This window comes from Hyla sarda, chromosome 1, assembly GCF_029499605.1.
Source record: "Hyla sarda isolate aHylSar1 chromosome 1, aHylSar1.hap1, whole genome shotgun sequence".
NCBI classification, from domain to species: Eukaryota; Metazoa; Chordata; class Amphibia; order Anura; family Hylidae; genus Hyla; species Hyla sarda.
In genome coordinates, this window is record NC_079189.1 from 300,004,316 (window position 1) to 300,017,606 (window position 13,291).

Genomic DNA, 13,291 nt, shown 5'->3' on the forward strand with positions numbered 1-13,291 from the left:
AGGACATGGGGCATTATATGTGAGGGGCACATGACAGGGGGCATTATAAGTCGGGGACACATGTCAGGGGGGCATTATATGTGCATTATAGGGGCACATGACAGGGGGGGCTGTCATTGCCCCCCGTCATGTGCCCCTCATATATAATACCCCCTGTCCTGTGACCCCCACATATAATGCCCCATGTCCTGTGCCTCTCACATATAATGCCCCCCTGACATGTGCCCCTCACTTATAATTTGCCCTTTTCTATGCCCCTCACATATAATGCCCCTCACTTATAAGTCTTCATAATTCCCCTGTACCGTCCATACCGCGCCCGAGCAGCTCTCTCCAGTGGTCACCTTTCTCACATGCTGCTCCGTTCTTACAGTGTGAGAGCTGCGGGGACGTGATCTCCGTGTGCCGGCGCGATGATGTGATGTCATTGCGCTGGCCTGCCGTGGATGGCATCCCAGCGGCTCTCACTGCAAGAATGGAGCAGCGTGTAATAAAGGTGAGGGATTGGTGGAGCGGAACAGCTGACAGCTCTGGCTCCACCATCCTATAGTACGGGAGGGGCAATAATCTCGGGGGGGGGGGGGAATTGCCCCCTCCCCCCCCTGGATCCACCTTTGTTAGAAAGATATTCAACCTCCCTCCCCATACATAGCACATCTGTACACCCACTGCCAAGTCTACCCTAAGAAGAGCTCCATAGCAGAAGAACAAGAATATTGACCTGTGGAAGAATGTATTAGCACCAGAAATCCAGAAGTCCAACCTCCCTAAGAACCTTGACCAACCCCATGGGACAAGAGGGAGAAGTGACACGCGTGCCCCGAAACTTATCCAAAGACACATCCAAACACTGATTAAAACTGCTGCACATAAGGACTAGGGTGACAGGAAACCCAGATAGTATGGCCAGAGTGTGCTGTAAGACCACGTCACTATATGGCAGAGGGATAAAAACTCCTACAATAATCAAGAGTCGGTGAGACACTTCATAGAGATGCAAAAGATGGTAAGGAGGCACTCACCAGTATGGTGGAAACAGCAATTTCTTTAATATTCGTGCATTAAAAAGCAGTTTTACAGGACAAGGATCCGACGAGCTGCACCTTTCGTAACTACAGCTGTTTCACTCCGGCATGGAGTTTCATCAGGTTACGTTGTCTCACCTGTGTGCGGGAGGATTTAACTTGCCGGATCCTGTGACATCATAGAAAAGATTAAAAACAGTAAAAGGGTGCAAAACAAGTTATTAAATAAACATGCTTTAATCAGATCTGTCATTTAGACCCAGATTATTCAAAGCTTCAGTTCTTAAAACCCATGGCGCCTCTTGCTGTTATAGTAGTTTTCCTCTGTTCATGCCATCCTTTGCATTAACTTTTTCAATGCCACATACTTTTAAGCAAATATAATCATTATTATGGATTTCTTTAAGATGAGATATAAATCTGGGAGCTCCTTTCCCTGTTTTCAAAAAATACATGTGCTCTCTGAAACAAGTGTGCAAAGCTCGTATGGTACAACCATTGTAAAACCGTCCACAAGTGCAAAACATGGAATATTCGTTCCTCCAAAATTCAGGTATTTACCTGTGTGCATGTAGGAACACCAAGATCAGGATCCACATTTGAAATTGCCTTTCGGCGCAGTATTTTTAAGCCAAGTTGTATTTTTATTAGAGAACTTTCTATGGGTAAAAAATATCTCCTAAATTCAGAAATTTTTTAAAAGTGATGAGAGGTTTAGTGGTATTAATGTCTATTAAATCAGGTTCATTCTGAATAATGAACCAATGTTTAAAGGGGTACTCCGCTGCTCAGCATTTGGAACAAACTGTTCTGAATGCTGGAGCAGGTGCCGGGAGCGTGTGATGTCATAGCCCCGCCCCCTCATGACATCACAGCCCGTCCCTTCAATGCAAGTCTATGAGAAGGGCGTGGCAGCTGTCACGCCGACTCCCATAGACTTTCATTGAGGGGGCAGGGTTTGACGTCATGATGGGGTGGGGCTATGACATCACAAGCTCCCGGCGCCGGTTCCAGCATTCGGAACAGTTTGTTCCAAACACTGAGCAGCGGAGTACCCCTTTAAGGATTATATTTTTGATTTGTGTAGACATAGGACTAAAGCGGAAAGAAAACAAAAAACACTTGTTGTTGCTCAGATTGTCACGCTAGCGTTTCCTTTGAAACAATGTGTTGCAATTTTTTGAATTAGCTTTTTCCAGGGCTTGATCTAGGATATGAAAGGGATAAACTTTTGCCTTAAAACGATCATAAAGATCCCTGGATTGCTTCATGAAATCAGTTCCATTATCATTGATTCGTCGGAGTTGCAAGAACTGGCTGTACTGACTGACTGCAGATTTGGTATGTGAAGGATGATAACTGGTATAATGAAGTAACGAGTTGCCTGCTGTAGGTTTTGTACCCTACACTAAAAATAAAAATACTCAATAAATTACTTTTCATTCTTAGAAAATATTCAGACTCAGGCGTTAGTTCAGAAAAAATTTCCACCAGACTACTCCCTACTCACCCAAAAGCAGCACAATGGTATTTTCTCCCCAAATTACATAAAAACCCTTGTACCCCACCTGGACGCCCCATTGTATCCAGAGTAGACATGTGCAATTCGTTTTGGACGTAATTCGTTTTCGTCCGAATTGTTCATATTCAATTGTTCATATTCATATTCTGATCAATCAGAATGTACGAAATATTTACATCCGAATTAATCAGAATTCGTAACAAAACGAATTGTACATGCCTACGAAATTGTGAAAAACAAATTTTATTTCTGTTAAAACTAAATTTGTTTTTATTTAGAAGCAAGGGACCATTATGGGGAGCGGGTGCACGGAAAAGAAGAGACCCGCGGAGATCAGAACATTGAAGTACAGATAAGATAATGTATAATTTTATGTGATTTATGAATACATGATGTAATGTTGAATGAATGAATAAATGAATGCTGCATGAATGATTGCTGTGTTGACGTGTGATTTATGTATAACGTGTCATGTTGGTTATTTTTATTGTATTCTTCATGTAGATATTTATAGTAAAATATGTGATTTTAATATATACTTATTGTTAATACATACATTTTTATGTAATGTGTATTTTTTTGAAAATTTAAAATATGTTAGATATAGATAGTTACGTGTTTTACACTTGCGCTAACCTGTGTTTCTGTTTACCCACGAACCAGGGTGCCTCCAGCTGTTGAAAAACGACAACACCCAGCATGCCCTGACAGACAAAGGCTGTCCGGCATGCTGGGAGTTGTAGTTTTGCAACAGCTGGAGGCACCCTGATTTGTTGGCAATTGCAAACAATGCGCTAACCTATTTCTGTTTTTTCGTTTAAAAAATTTCCCTCTCCCTACTCAGTAAGTTAATGATTTGCATAGTAAATTGCCGTGGGAAAATTTTTTATTGATAAAACCCCAAAGGGCAATTATCAAATTATGTGGTTTTGTCAATAAAAGTTTTTCCCACGGCAATTAAGTATGCATTTCATTAACCAACTAACCCAGTTCAGTAAAAGGAGAGGGAAATTTAAAAAAGAAAAACTAGAAATAGGTAACTTGTTTGCCAACGAACCAGGGTGCCTCCAGCTGTTGCAAAACTGCAACTCCCAGCATGCCCAGACAGCCTTTGGTTGTCAGGACATGGTGGGTGCTGTAGCTTTGCAACAGCTGGAGGCACCCTGGTTTGTTGGTAACAGAAAGTTTCAGAAACACTGTGTTAGCGCAAGTCTAAAACACGTATCTATCTAACATGTTTTACATGTTCAAAAAAATACACATTACATAAAAATGTATGTATTAACAATAAGTATATCTTAAAATCACATATTTTACTATGAATATTTACATGATAAATACAATAAAAATAACCAACATGACACATTATACATAAATCACCCGTCAATCAAACACATCGATCAAACATATCAATCATTCATGCACCATTCATTTATTCATTCATTCAACATTACATCGTGTATTAATGAATCACATAAAATTAACCCCTTAAGGACCGGGGTTTTTTCCGTTTTTGCATTTTCGTTTTTTGCTCCTTGCCTTTAAAAAATCATTACTCTTTCAATTTTGCACCTAAAAATCCATATGATGGCTTATTTTTTGCGCCACCAATTCTACTTTGTAATGACAGCAGTCATTTTGCCCAAAATGCTACGGTGAAATGGAAAAAACCTTTGTAACCTTTGGGGGCTTCCTTTTCTACGTAGTACATTTTTCGGTAAAAATGACACCTTATCTTTATTTTGTAGGTCCATACAATTAAAATGATACCCTACTTATATAGGTTTGATTTTGTCGGACTTCTGGAAAAAATCATAACTACATGCAGGAAAATTTATACGTTTAAAATTGTCATCTTCTGACCCCTATAACTTTTTTTTTTCCGTGTATGGGGCGGTATGAGGGCTAATTTTTTGCGCCATGATCTGAAGTTTTTAACGGTACCATTTTTGCATTGATAGGACTTATTGATTGCTTTTTATTCATTTTTAAATGATATAAAAAGTGACCAAAAATGCACTATTTTGGACTTTGGAATTTTTTTGCGCGCACGCCATTGACCGAGCGGTTTAATTAATTATATATTTTTATAATTCGGACATTTCCGCACGCGGTGATACCATATATGTTTATTTTTATTTTTATTTACACTGTGTTTTTTTTTTTTTATGGGAAAAGGGGGTGATTCAAAATTTTTAATAGGTTAGGAGTTAAATGATCTTTATTCACTTTTTTTTCACTTTTTTTTTTTGCAGTGTTATAGGTCCCATAGGAAACCAGTGATCGACGATTCTGCTGCATGACTGCTCATGCCTGGATCTCAGGCACTGAGCAGTCATTCGGCGATCGGACAGCGAGGAGGCAGGTAGGGGCCCTCCCGCTGTCCTGTAAGCTGTTCGGGATGCCGCGATTTCGCCGCGGCTATCCCGAACAGCCCACTGAGTTAACCGGCAACTTTCGCTTTCGGTTTTAGCCGCGCGACTCAGCTCTGAGCGCGCGGCTAAAGGGTTAATAGCTCGCGGCGCCGCGATCGGCGCTATTAGAGGCGGGTCCCGGCTTCACTATGACGCCGGGCCCGCCGTGATATGATGCGGGGTTACGTAACCCCGCGTTATATCAGGAGAGCAGGACCAAGGACGTACCGGTACGTCCTTGGTCCTTAAGGGGTTAAACATCATCTTACCTGTCTTCCAATGTTCCGATCTCTGCGGCTCCCTTCTTTTCCTGCACCCGCTCCCGATAATGGTCCCTTGCTTATAAATAAAATAGATTTTCGTTATCACAAAAATTAAATTTGTTTCTCACAATTCCCCACAGCATGTTTCTTTTTCATGGTACCCCAGCAAAAGGGCAAAAAAGAGAAAAAACTAAAAAGTTACGAAATGAAACTAAGTTAAATGAAAAATGAATACGATACTCTGAATACCTAATGTACCCGAAAAAATCAAACCCGCAAAAAAATGAATACCGAGTGTATCCGAAAAAAATCAAACCCGAAAAAACGAATACCAAATGTATCCGAAAAATCAAACCTGAAAAAATTACCGAACCGAAAATTTGACCCAAAACAAAAAAACAAAATGAAAATTTCTCTTGTGCACATCTCTAATATCCTTCCACGAGGAGGAGTGGTACCAGGCAGAAGATCTATAGGGCTGTCATAAGGACGATATGGAGGCAGAGACTCAGCCTGTTTCTTTCAGAATACGTCAGAGAAATCTTGGTAAGGTGGAGGCAGACCAAGCAAGGGAGGAGGACGAGAAACAATTTTAGGCTGGACTGGACTGAGACAAAGATTTTGACAGAACTATCCCCAGTGAATAATTTCTCCAGTTCTCCAATCTAGTTGCGGAGAGTGACGTCGGAACCAAGGAAGGCCAAGAAGAATCTCTGAAGTACAGTGAGGCAGTACATAGAATTCAATCTTTTCTTTATGCAAGACACCCACTTGCATGACGAGAGGCTCAGTATGGAATAGCACCTTACAGTAGAATTTTGGCCATTAACAGAGGAGATGAACAAAGGCTTGGCAAGCCGAGTAACAGGAAGATGATATTTGCGGATGAAAGAAGTATCAATAAAGTCACCTGCAGGTCCAGAATCCAAAAATGCTGTAGCGCTAAAGGAAGACTTGGCAGAAGCAAAGACTTGAACAGAAATGGTCAAGGGAGGAGAGGTGGTATTCAGACCTAGGAACGCCTCTTCTACGTGCCCTAGGTGCGAGTGTTTTCCCGGATACTGTGGACCAACAATACAAACACAAATTCTCACTCCGTCGTCGTGATCTCTCCTGTTGCGTAAGACAGGAACGATCCACTTGCATAGCCTAGCATAGCAGGAAACTGTAGAGGTGGACGTTGAAACACGGGTGCCAGATTAGGATATCTCCGTGTTCGAGCAGATTCCCTCTCTAAGCACAGTTCTTCCTGCCTCTCAGCAAAACGCATATCAATACATGTGGCCAGGTGGATAAGTTCAGTCAGAGAAGAAGGAGAATCACGTGTAGCCAGGGCATCTTTAGTCCTGCTAGACAGTCCTTTTTTGAATGTGGCACACAAGGCCTCATCATTCCATGCTAGTTCTGAGGCAAGAGTGCGGAATTGAACCGCATAGTCACCAAAGGAAGAATTCCCTTGACATAGGTTCAGCAAAGTCGTCTCAGCAGAAGAGGCACAAGCGTGTTCCTCAAAGACACAGTAAAATTCTGCCAGAAAAGCTGTCAAGTTGGAAGCTACCGGATCACCGCGGTCAGAAAGGGTTGTAGGCCAGGGCTTTTCTGGACAGTAGGCTAATAACAAAGGCCATCTTAGCACGTTCCGTCGGAAACAGTTCAGACATGAGCTCCAAATGCATAGAGCACTGTGTAACGAAACCTCTGCATAACTTTGAATCACCGTCATATTTAGAGGGTAATGGTAGATGTAGCTTGGAGCCAGAAGACACTGCAGGAGCTGGAGGAGGGAGTGGGACAGGTTGCGGCTGCTGTTGCAAGGCCAAAAACTGTTGTATCATAGCAGTTGCTGAGACGTACCACAACGGTGGGAAAATCCGTGACTTCAGGCAGGGGTATCTCAGCGGGATCCATGGCCGGATCTTACTGTAACACTCATGTTTAAGAAGACAGAAACTCCGGGGGATGTGGATCCGTTGGACCTGTGTGGCAGATGACTCGGGCCGTACCAGGGAGCAGAGTCTAAGGTGCCGCTGGTTTTCACCAGAGCCCGCTGCAAGGCGAGATGGAATTGCTGCGGCAGGCGGCACCAAGGTCGCTACCCCTGGCACGGCTCGACGTAGCAGGAGGTCAGTAGGCAGGCGGCAGAGGAGCAAGGTCAAGTCACAGAGCAAAGGATCAGATACACGGCAAGACAATACTCAAGAATGCTTTCTATCAGGCACAAGGCAACAAAGATCCATCGAGAAAGTGAGGAGGGTGGAAGAATTTATCAATGAATTACACTAATGAGCGCACTAGCCCTTTATATCTTAAAGCTCTGGCACGCGCGCCTTAGGGGAGGGGGACACGCGCGCCAGAGCAGAGAGGCAGAGGCGGGAGCAGGAGAAGCACCAGGTGAGTGACGGACTGGGCTCGCATGCGGGCGCGTCCCGCGATGCGAGTCCCAGCCCTGCCGGAAGCAGAAGGTAACGGAACCATGCGCTTACGGAACCATGCGCTAACGAACCAAGCATGTGCAGCTGGAGGGCATTACGTAACAATGCAGACTCTTGGGTGTCCATAGTCTGTCTTAACTTACCGCAGAACGGCCTTCCAGGCCCAACTCTTTCAAGAACTATGTTATTCCATGACTGCAAGAAGCTCCAGACCACTGCCTATCACCCTCAGGGGAACAGGCTCAGTGAACGTAAAAACCAAGTCTTCATCCATATGCTGAGAGCAGCCTCTGTGTCAAGGCAAGAAGGATGGCCCGGTTACTATCCAAGTTGTTGGAAATTTACAACAATACAGTGCACTGCTCCATCGGATACACCCCCTTCTTCTTGATGATGGGATGACATGGGCAACTGCCGAAAGACCGGACATTTGGGTTGCAGGCCCCGATCAACAATCCACAAGCGTCCCAGAAGCAACTTTCTGACCATCAGAGAAGGATTCAAAAGGCCAAGGAGATTGTCAGTAAGAAAATAGGTGAGGCCCAACAAAGACAACAAGAAGACTACAGCCACCATGCCTCTGCCAAACCACTCCAGATGGGTGATAAAGTTTGTCTACGGAAGTTCTCGAGAACTAGCAAATTAGATTCCATCTGGGAGACAGAACCCTATACGGTGACGGCCATACCCTATCCTGAGTCCGATGTGTACGCAGTGCAGAAACCTGGGTATGAGCCATAGGTTGTTCACTGAAATCGTATCAAAAAAGGTTTGCCAGTACTTCCATCGCCGCCTCCCCTGGATGTCCAACCTGCAAGGGAGTGTGTTCCTGGTGAGGGGATCCACCATCTATGGATTTCCCCATGTTTTCTCTAAATCAGCCAGCATTCTTCTATGTGTCTCCAACCCCAGTATTAAGGCAACCAACGTTAGTCAACACGCCAGTCCCTGCTCTATCACTGTTATACCTTTAAGTACGGTTGTCATGTGATTGTAACCAGGGAAGGTACCAGTGACCATGTGACCTAAAGGGTGACTTATGGGACCCCTCCGAGTCTCCCCCATATAAGCCCTGGGTGAAGCTTCATCACTCTCTAGTGCTGAGTTGCAGTGAGATAAAGTCTGAAGAGTGTCTGGTGTCCTAAAGAGGCCTAAAGTCTACCACAAAGCCATGGATCCAAAAATCCACTACCCCCCAGGCAGTGGCGTTGCGACCGGGGTGCGGGGGGTGCGGCCCGCACAGGGTGACACCATCCTGATGGGGTGACACCAGGTATGCCCCCGGTCCTCAGTTGCGCTGTCTCCGTACTAGCAGCAACCCCCCCCCACCCCGTCCTCACTTGCGCTGTCTCCGTACTAGTACACAGTGAACCGGCCTGCGCCCCCACGTCTTCTGTTGCGCTGGCCCAACGTGCCTCCGCAGGGTGAGTGAGTGTGTGTCTGTCTCACACTATCTCTGTTTGTGTGTCTCTGTCTGTGTGTGTGTGACTCTGTGTGTGTGTGTGTGACTCTCTGTGTGTGTAACTGTGTGACTCTCTGTGTGTGTGACTGTGTGTGACTCTGTCTGTGTGTGACTGTGTGTGTGTGTGTCTCTGTGTGTGTATGTTTGTGTGTGTGTCTGTCGCTATCTCTGTCTGTGTGTGGCTCTCTGTCTGTGTGTGACTCTGTCTGTGTGTGACTCTGTGTGTGTGTGACTGTGTGTGACTCTGTGTGTGTGTGACTGTGTGTGACTCTGTCTGTGTGTGTCTCTGTCTGTGAGTGTGTGTCTCTCTGACTGTGTGTGTGTCTCTCTGACTGTGTGTGTGTGTCTCTCTCTCTCTATCTATCTGTGTGTGTCTCTGTGTTGTGTGTGTGTGTGTGTGTTTTTTTTTGTGTGGGGGGAGGTGGGGTTGTTTGAACCAGCGATCTAAAGGGGGGAGACTTTGACCTATTGTGGGGAACATGCAAGGGAACCTGCGGCCTAATGGGGGGAAACTGCTACCTAATGTGGGGAAACTGCTACCTAATGTTGGAAAACTGCTACCTAATGTGCGAAAGCTGCTACATAATGTGGGAAACTGCTACCTAATGTGGGGAATCTGCGTTACTTAATGTGGGCAAACTGCTACCTAATGTGTGGAATCTATGCTACCTAATGTGGGGAATCTGTGCTACCTAATGTGGGGAAATGACTACCTAATGTGGGGTAACTGGTACCAAATGTGGGGAATCTATGCTACCTAATGTGGGGAAACTGCTACCTACCTAATGTGGGGGAACTGCTACCTACCTTAAGTGGGGGAACTGCTACCTACCTTAAGTGGGGGAACTGCTGCCTACCTAATGCTCCCCCCCTGGCAGTAGCACCGTCATCATCCACCAGCAAACCCCCCAGCAGCAGCACCTCCATCAGCAGATCCTGATGTGGATGATGGGGGTGCTCCTGCCAGGAGGATGATCCTGCCGATGGATGATGGGGATGATACTGCCAGGGGGGATGGCCAGTAGCACCCTCATCATCCTCCAGCAACACCCCCCCCCCCAGTACTAGCACCCCATCACTAGCAACACCACCAGATTTATATTCAAAGGTACAGTATGTGGCAGATTAATATTCAGAGGGTACAGTATGTGGTAGTATTATATTCAGAAGGTACAGTATGTGGTAGTATATTCAGAGGGTACAGTGTGCGGCGGTATTATAGTCAGAGGTACAGTATGTGGCAGATTTATATTCAAAGGGTACAGTATGTGTTGGTATTATATTCAGAATGTACAGATGTGTGGTAGTATTATATTCAGTGGGCACGGTGTATGGAAGTTTTATAATCAAAGAGTGTAGTGTATAGTTGAATTATATTTAGAGGATACAGTGTCTGGCAGGTTTATAATAATACTTGTTTTCATATAGAGGATGAGAATGCGCTGACATAGTGAGGAGTCATCTGGGCGTCACATTCTACAGAGAGAAGTTTTAGCTGGACCAGGTGGTATGTACCATCTGAATTAGATAAGGAAAGACTATAGAGAAGACGTCACCTGTAGTCACTGATATCATTGTTAGACATGTGCATTTCGTTTCGGAACGAATCACTAAAATAACGAAAAGTGTGATTTTCGTAATTTTCGGACGATCCCGAAAAACGAACATGAAATATCGAATGTTTCCGAAAACACCCCATTAACAAATGCTAATATGATGATATTCGTAAGGTGCCGAACATAAAATATCGGGTCTTTCCGAAAACGCCGTATTAACGAATGCCAATCTGACGATATTCGTTAAGATCCGAATGCCGTTTAACATATGCATTCGATAATTACGAATGTTGACTCTTGTTAACAAACAATATAGTCTGTAAATAACGTATGCATTCGTTGCTCACGAATGCATTCGTTATGTACTTACGAATGCATTCGTTACTTATGAATGCATTCGTTACATACGAATGCATTCGTTACTTATGAATGCATTCGTTAATTACGGAATGCATTCAACTAAGAAATCATTTTCTCCATTTATTTGATTGGTCCCTTTACAGAGTTTGTTATCACATGACACTAGTCAGCCAATTGGGGTGTCCTTCTACATCCTGTGTTTTTCACAGACATTGAGGAACTTTTCTTTATTCCTGTGAAAGTTTTACTGGTGTTAACAGTGACTCACAGTGCTTGTAGAGATGGACAGCTCCCCTGAGGAAGACTTCCCCAGTGACACAGAGACAGCTAGAGGACAAGATGTTACCAAGAAGCCAAAGGTAACAGCTGCCATTTTTTACAAGAGGACATCAGCAAGGCCTGCTGCCAAGTCTTCCAGTGGCCATACTTCTAGGCAACCAAACAGAGACATCTGCCATGTGGAGACGGAGACTCTAGCAGAAAATGAGACAGCCATTACTGATGCTGAGGTGGCCCTAAATGTCCATCAAGAAGGCTCTGACACAGAAATAGACAACATCATGCATGTCAGTCCAGCCCTTGCAGATGTGAACATTGGCATTGTAGAAGAGGAGGTACCATGGTCCATTATTGCACCAGATAAACCTTTTTCGCCACTACTATTCGTACATGACATTGATGATGACTATCAAGAATCTCCATCACCACCATCCTCCTCTGGCTCCATAGTTGTGGATACACCCTCCCATGCAAAGACTGCCACTGTCACCAATATAAGGACTTTAGCTACTGCTTCCAAGAGCACTCCCCTTCCAGAAAAACCTTCCCCATCAGCACAACCCAGTGTCAGTGGTAACCGCAAATCTAAGGTATGGGAGCATTTTATAACAGTTGGGGATGGTCGCTTGGCCAAATGTAAGCTATGTGGCAAGTAAGTAAGTCGTGGCAAAGTCTTGGGGCATCTCACCAATGCAGGAATGAATAACCATCTGAGGACACACCACAAGGCAGTGTTGATGAGAGAAGAAAGTGGTTTGGTAGCTCCACCAAGTAAAAAAAAAGAGAAGTAGTAGTGCTAGTTCCAGTGCTACTATGAGTTCAGCCTCAGATAACCTGGAAAAGGGGCAAGTGGCTGAAGCTGTTGTTCATCCCAGTAAAGGAAACCAGTCCACCATAGAACAGTTTACTGGTTTTCATCCCAGGGGAATTTCCCGCCAACAGTCCCGCAAGATTACCCGCCTTATAGGTGAGCTCATAGCCGTTGGGGGGGGCTCCATTTAACATGGTGGAAGGGGAACCTTTCAAACGCCTTCTAAAGGCACTTGCACCCCAATATATTGTACCATCACGTACCACATTCAGCAGAAGTATAGTACCTGCTTTGTATAAATCGTGTGTGGATCTGCTAAAAGAGGAGCTGGGCAAAGCTGCTGGACAGTCTGTACATCTAACCACTGACCTGTGGAGTGCTCTCAGTGGCCAGCATGCTTTCCTATCATTGACTGCACACTGGTGGCAGCCCATTGTCACTGAACTTGCCCAAACCAAATCAGGTCCAAGAAGCACAGGGGCTGGTGTTGAGAATACAAATCAGGGCCACCACTCATTCCTCCTCCATGCGGAGGTATTGGATGAGCAGCATAGCTCACAAAACATTACCAGAGCACTTTAAAAAATGGTGGAAGAATGGCTTGGGGAACACGGAGATACACATCCGAAGATGGGTTTCGTGGTGACTGACGGTGCAGCCAACATGATAAAGGCATTGCGTGATGGCAACTTTGTGGGTGTGCGATGCTCTGCACATGTCCTCCATCTTGTGGTGAAGGCCGGTTTGGAAGACACCTCAGAGAGCAACACAAAGCTCACAGGAGTTCTGGATTCATGCAGAAAAATTGCAGGGCATTTTCACCGGAGTGTTAAAGACTAGTGTTGAGCGGCATAGGCCATATTCGAATTCGCGAATATTCGCGAATATATGGACGAATATTCGTCATATATTCGCGAATATTCGCATATTCGTTATACCCTCGTTTTATTTTCGCATATGCGAATATTCGCGTATGCGAAAATTAACATATGTGAAAAGTTGCATATACAAAATTAACGCATGCGAAAATTCGCATATGCGAAAATTAGCATATGCGAAAATTAGTATGTGCTAATTTTCGCATATGCGAATTTCCGCACGTCAGTCTTACACAGTAGTATTACAGCCTTCTTTACACCACATAAGCTGGAAGCAGAGAGAGATGAT